This window comes from Ipomoea nil, unplaced genomic scaffold, assembly GCF_001879475.1.
Source record: "Ipomoea nil cultivar Tokyo-kokei standard unplaced genomic scaffold, Asagao_1.1 scaffold1310, whole genome shotgun sequence".
Classification (NCBI taxonomy): Eukaryota; Viridiplantae; Streptophyta; class Magnoliopsida; order Solanales; family Convolvulaceae; genus Ipomoea; species Ipomoea nil.
The window spans coordinates 1,761,919-1,769,381 of record NW_017617738.1 but is presented as its reverse complement, the minus strand read 5'-3'; the positions used below and the strand labels follow the sequence as shown (position 1 = coordinate 1,769,381).

Genomic DNA, 7,463 nt, shown 5'->3' with positions numbered 1-7,463 from the left:
TAGCTGTGTGCAAGACACTTGGTTGGCGTTGAGTATAGCTGTGTGCGAAATACTCGAAGTTGAGTGTAGCTGTGTGCGAGACACTCGGAGTTGGGTGTAGCTGTGTGCAAGACATCCGGAAGAAGTGCCTGTGTAGCACTTATTCACTATTGTAACTGTGTGTGGAAAATAGTGAATTTCTCCTAGACGTGAAAGGAGAAAAGTGGACTAGGAAGATTACGCCACTTCCGAACCACTATAAATTACCTCTCTCATTTACATACCGCACTTACATAATTTGCTCTATCTATCTATCTTATCCGACTAACCCGTTTACTATTCACAGTTAATCTTATTCATCCGGGTTTAGTGTGTTTCTACGTATGCATGTGACTCAAACTTCTCAAGCTTAAATATTGGATTATTCTAAGCTAGTTTGACGTGTTGCATGTAACATTCGTCACACGTTCGACGTGACACGATATTTATTTACAATCTTGAATATTGTTATTATATATTGAGTGCACCATCTCCTTTATATATTCAAGATATCTCTGTCACTTTACATATCATCTGTACCCATCTTACATGCGCATTTAAATTATCGATTGGGCATAACTCTTTACATACTATTATTCCGCTGTGCAGTTTAAACTTACTCTATTTACTTGTTACTTAGAGCTGAAGTTACCAAAGAGTTATTTATTTTGAAAAAGCTTGAAAGTCTATTCACCCCCCCCCCCTCTAGACTTTCACCACCCTATCGGAACCAACATATATATATATATATATATATATATATATATATATATATATATATATATATATATATATATATATATATATATATATATATATATATATATATATATTGATGTAGCAGAAATAAGATGTGAGCTCGGGTGTGTAATATCGTCCTCAGGGGATTGGGGGATATGGCACGCAATATGCAATCACAATAAACTAGGCACTAGCATAAGGAAACCAACAAGAAGCTAAGCAAATCATAATGAAGTTAAGACTACGGTAACTAAATAAAATAACACGAACACATATGAACAAGATGTAAACACGAAATAAAGAAATAGGACTCAAGCTAGGGATCTTTATCTTCTAGATGCATAGCACAACCTAAGGATTGGGGAAAATCACACAACCAAGGAATAGAGGGGATGCATGTAGGAATCCTAGTCTATAAGTCACTCACGTGAGCAAATTAACAAGGATTAGAACAAGGAATTTCTCCACTCTCGTGGTGAATCAACTCCAAGTTCTTCAAGAACACAAAGCATCTAAAACTCCCAATTTCCCCCATTTTCATAGGAAAAATCGGGTTTATGCAAGGAGTGACTTGGAATCTTGACTCAACTCTCATTGAGGCCAAGAATCCTCCAAAACATGCCAATGAATGTTGTACACCAAGCATTAACAAAATACAAACACAAATCCTTCATAAACTCAAGAACCCTAGGTTAGAGTTCTTCCCCTTTTTGCAATAATCACAAATCAAGCATCAAGATAGATAATACAACCCTAACTCAAGTCCATAAACTAACTACTTATGGTTCAATAGCATAAAGAACACAAAAACATAAATGTAAAGCATAAACATTGCAAGATAAAGAGATAAAAGGGAGAAGAAAACTTCACTAACAAATGGATGGTAAATCTTGGAATCCAAGTGTTGAATCCTTGATTATAAGCTTGAAAAATGTTAAGAAACCTAAATCTAAACCTAATCTAACACTACAATATGAAAGGAGGTGAAAGAGAGAAGCTAGGGCTCAACCATGGGTCAAAACCGAGTTGAAATGACCCAAAAACGCGCCTAAATAGAGTAGAGCACAGTGGGACGCCCTCAGGGATGGGTGTACGCCAGGCAGTACCATTTTCGGGTGCATTTCCAGTGAACACTAGAATGGTCGTACTGGCATGCGTACGGGCGTACGCCACCTGCTTCTTTTTTCAGATCTTGGATGGGCTGATGGATGGGCGTACGGGAGGCAGTACGGTACTCTTGAAATTCCTAAATGCATTCCAAACTCTTTAATTGATCTCTTGGTCCAAGAATTGTTAGGATCTTTCCAAAAACCATTGAATTTCTGACTTGTTGTGAATGATTGCACCTTGAAATAAAACCAACATAACTTAGTCACAATTCACACAAGTTTTTAAGCAATTCACAAATAAAATGGGTTCAAGAAGGGGTAAAAATATAGACAAAAACGCACTTATCAACTCCCCCACACTTAAACTTTTGCTTGTCCTCAAACAAAGACAAGAAATAAATCACTATCCTAGCAAAGAAATTGATCACACTCCCACTTTGCACAACCTATCAAACCACAATCCAACTTGTTACAACACAACTTGTTTCAAGAATCACCTTAGCTTGGCACACAAGTTCCATTCTCAAGCCAATAACCAAGCACCAAAATTATTAAAGTACGTGAGGATCAGGTGTGCACAAATGCTAAGTTGAGATTATGCAAAACTTGGCTTTGAATGAGATTCCATAGGCTTGCCCTTCATACTCCCTCTAGATCAACTCTAAGAATGCATGCTAAGATCAAATAGGTCTTTATTAGGTTTGTAAATATATATATATATATATATATATATATATATATATATATATATATATATATATATATATATATATATATATATATATATATATATGGAGACCAAGATTAGTCCATCTCAACCCAAAAAAAGAAAAAAAAAATTTTAGCCCAAGTATAAAAGGCCATTCAACCCGTTTCAGACAACATTTTGCCATTCTTCACCATTTTGCCTTCAACTTCATGCTTTGAGCTCTCGCATCTTCAAGAACAACCTCACTCTACCCATTTGGAAATCTGTTCATCCTCTACCGTTCCACAGATTTTATTTCCGTATGAACAACTATTAGTTTGTTTATTCCTCAAGATCAGCATTCGAAGAGCAGAGAAGAACAACTCCTCTACACACCGCCATAACAGCTTAATGATCGGAGCAAAAAACTTCTGAATCATGGCGATACAGATAGCTTCCGTCAATAAAATGTAAATTTTGCTTATTTTCTATGGCTAAAAAATAATTTTAATTCGAAGATCTAAACCCTAACTTTTTGATTTACAGATCTAACTACTACGGACAAAAATTCAAGGAATACAACTCTAGATCTGAGTGTGAAACATGGCTATATGTACATGCAGACCAAGATTGTTGTCAATTAATTCGTCATCCATGGTTGATACAGAGTGGTTCTTAGATCTGGTGAGTTTAGAATATTTTCTTGTTAAATTAGTTCCATTTTGGTTATAATAGAGGATTATTATTATTTTCTAGACGAAATATAATTCCGTACACTGTTTATGGAGAAACCCCTAACTCAATGTTTGTTTAAGGTCTAATTTTAGGGTTTCCCTAAACTAAATCCTACAATACTGATAATTTTCATAAAGTTTCTACTTATACTATGTTCGATGGATTTTTGTAAAGCTATAGAGACTATACCTAATTTTTGTTTAACTCTTCTTCTTTACTTACATTGAATATGTGATTTGGTATGAATATGTGATTTGGTAACTATATTTATTTTGAAAACACATTTTAGAGGACACCATATCTGTACATTACAACCTAATGAAACCAATATAAAAAATGGAAAATACAGAAAAAAAAAAAAGATGAAAAATACATTTTTTTCTTTTCATTATTCTGAATGAACCTTTAATGATATATTGATATTTAATTTGTTATAGTGCATATTACATAAATACATGTTACCAACAAAATGATTGCATTTTTAATCATTTTCAAAATCATATTTTTTTTCCTACATTTGACATAACATTTTGTATAAATATTTATTGCAGATTTCACAACATATGTTAAGCAAATGAGGACCCAGTGCAACTGAAATAAGAACACAACCATTCATGGAATTTGAATGAAGACAAATAGGCATGAAACATTGTACCTTTATTTGAGCCAACACATTTCCTTTTTCCACATATCGTAGTTGACCCCGTCAATTTCTTCATTCTTACTGCAATTACTAACTATGCAATCACTTTAATGGTAGATTCTTTCAAAATGAGTGGAGCATATATATGTTTCTTTGTTAGACTTAGATGAGTTATATATATATATATATATATATATATATATAGAGGGTGAGGATCAAGTGAGTATATTGTCCTAGGTGAGGAGTGTGGACTATTTTAGACCATCCGATTATTAAGATTTATGGTTGTGATTGCATAGATGTAATGAGTAAAAAACAGATCTTAAACATGGTAAATAGGGTAATTAAGAGGGCTAGGGGCTATAAAGGTAAAAGCTTGGCAATCGTGCTACTGCAATCACAGGAAAGCTCCGTCATTCTCGATCCAAATCTCCTTCAGTTTCATTGCTAGGGTCTTTGAAGTTGACTACCTCAATTAAAAAATAGACGAAGAGGCACAATCTCCTTCCCCCGATTGTACCCCTCGTAATCCATAGCCGACGACTCTCAACGACGAAGCAAGATGAGAGCTTCTCTCGAGCTGGTGAGAAGAATATGTACGTTTTTTACTATTTTGCACGATTCACAGTGTGTTTGTGTGCATCGGTGATTGGTTGTGTTTACACGATTCACAGTGTCTTTGTGGGTGGATTGGGGTAAATTAGGGTGTCAAAGTGTAGGGATAAAAATCCCAGTAAACTAAATGGGTCTGTTTTGAGTATGAAATCAAATGCACAAACGATTACATCAGTTGGGTTGTTTTGAGTATGAAATCAAATGCACAAACGATTACATTATTTGGGTTGTTTTGATTATGAAATCAAATGCACAAACGATTACATCATTTGGGCTGTTTTGAGTATGAAATCAAATGCATAAACAATTACATCAGTTGGGTGTGAATGGATTTAAAAGTTGTATTTATTTACTAAACTGACTAGGACCTCTATGTGCGAAATATCCTGCCAGCTTTTATTAGGCATTTTTTAATTTACTAACCAATAACTTAATCTTTCTTTATCAGAACATAAAATGAACGGGCATTTTTTTAAAAATTTGATATGTGCATCTAAGAATGTTCTGAAACTGCAGTATAGTGCTGAATTGTTGTGCATACATGGTGTTTTGTGTGTTTTTCCTATGCAGGTTATTAGAGGCGTATTTGTTAAAAAAAATTGACTTATGAATTAAAGGAGTAGTATATATTAGTGTAAGTATGTATTTGTATGGTTTTGGGTTTGTGCAAGCTAATAATTATCACACTTGACTATCCCCCTGAGTTACTTTGATTTGTTCCCTTATAAAAGGTGAGCACTTTTTAAGGTGTGTTTTTTTCTTTTCAAATATTGTTATGCAATGAAAGGAAATGAATTAAGAAATACTCGAGACAAATACTCAATGTTATATGCATGTGTGAGTGATGAATATGAGGTGTAAGGAATGGATTAAGTGTGATAGTATTATGGTGGATAGGTGATATAAAGGATGGTTTGGTCAGTGAACAAAGTACACAGTTTAGTGGTTAGTAATTGAGCATTGTAGTAGAATGAGATCCTTTTAGTGGCAACAGACTACCAAAATGTGTTGCGGGTAGCGATTCAAACATGGTCAAACTAGGGGAAGGGGTTAGGGGAAAAAAACAATGGAAGAGAAATTGAGATTTATGGGGTTCACGTGGGATTGCATAGTGTTTATTATGACTTATTGTGCTAGCTTGATTAATTTATTTGAGCATTATGCGTTTGTCGTAGTATGTATTTGTGGAACTTGAGTGTGCATTTAGTGGTGTGCAACTGCGGTAAATTATGTAGAGCATTTATGTGCATTGTGAATGTGCAGTGCTAGTGTGTGCATTCTGGTTTTGTTATGTTGAGCATTTGCCAAACAAGACTATGCATGTATGTGGTTGCATCTAAGGTAAATACATACATTGCGCATCATGTCAATATTTAGTAGTGTGGTACTGATTTTATGTCACTTAATGAGCATATGCAGCCAAGAAGCGAAGATCCACTAACAATCAGCAAGGTCAACCCGGTGGGGAGGTTACTCAGTGAATGTAATGGGCATTACACACTTAACCTCGCAAGCGCTCCACTCTTTGACGTGAGGCAACATCTAGGGTATTTGAGAATACAATGAAATGTGCGGAACATTTGTGTTTTGAGCGTTTAGTGAAGTTTTGGATTGTGCTAGATTGTAATGGTAGCTTTGTGTGTGGTAATTGTTGACACTTGTGGCCTACACAACCAACACCGTATTTTGGTGATTTTGAATCCATATTTCGATTGGAATTTCAATATGGCAGTGGTCAAGGACATATTTTTAAACACAATAATGATATATGTAGTTATTTATCTGAAAAGCTTTGGGTGATTTAGTTCGATAATATGTATTGAGCATTGTCTTTGACTCCACGTGTGCAACTACTCAAAAATACCTATATTCATATAAATTGCACTGTGTTAAATTTGATAGGGATTGTATTCCCTATGAATGTGCATTCGGTGCAACTAGCCACATGGTGTGTTCATTTTTTTTTGTTAATGTGCATTTGGGCAAGGGATAGAAATGAATGAAAAGTAAATTACACAAAATAATAGGTCCAGTGTGCAAAACCAGTTGGTTCTTAGTTCACCCAAACTACCAACAACAAACCACTATACCAAACACACACCAGAAAACAAAAGCAATACACAAATAAAAAATGAGCAACGTTGAAAGCTGAGTACCAAACTATAAAGCATTATGAAAACAACCAAAAGGTCCACAACACAATGAACAACTAAACACCTAGTGAAAATCACCAATGTTGTATGGTGAATTGAAAAATAACAAAAATGGCCCACAAAATGCCTAATTGAAAAATAACAAAAATGACCCATAAAATGCCTGACAGCCTCGTCACACGTGGGCAACCAATACTTTTTGTCACCTAGAGAAACGTCCACAACACAACCTTTGCATGAATCAGTCAGGCCTACACACACAAACAACAAATAAATAGTAAGCTAGAATAAACTAAACTCAAACAAAATTCGTCAAAAAAACACCATGTACCATAAAAGAATACAGTTAAATGCTAACATACACAGGAAAAAAAAACTCAAAGCAAAAAAAAAAAAAAAAAAACCGCACATGATATGAATAAACCCACCACTACGCCATAAATGCACATATACAGTCAACAAAGATAACAAAAATCACAACCCATGACAATGAATAACGAAGAGAAAAAAGACATACATGGACACTCCATACTAACCGTTGCACACAAGAACTTAACACCATGCACAACCCTACCACCGGTAAAGCAAAATGCAAACAGACTAAAAAGAACACAAAGCAAACTGCACAAATGCCTAACAAACGCAACAGGTTTCCATAAATGCACAATTACAGAAACAATCGGTGCACAATTCATAACAAACCACGCCAACTCAAAAAAAAAATAAATAAATAAATGGACAACAGCCGATTGAGTTTACAT

At 34.8% G+C, this 7,463-nt stretch overlaps 1 long non-coding RNA gene across 1 annotated transcript; it reads left to right on the top strand.

Annotated features, from left to right (window-relative positions):
- The first annotated feature begins 4,327 nt into the window (after positions 1–4,327).
- LOC109185081 lies at positions 4,328–6,288 on the top strand. Its single transcript, XR_002054928.1, has 2 exons — positions 4,328–4,517; positions 5,969–6,288. It is a non-coding gene; the product is annotated as an uncharacterized LOC109185081 (long non-coding RNA).
- The last annotated feature ends 1,175 nt before the right edge of the window (positions 6,289–7,463 follow it).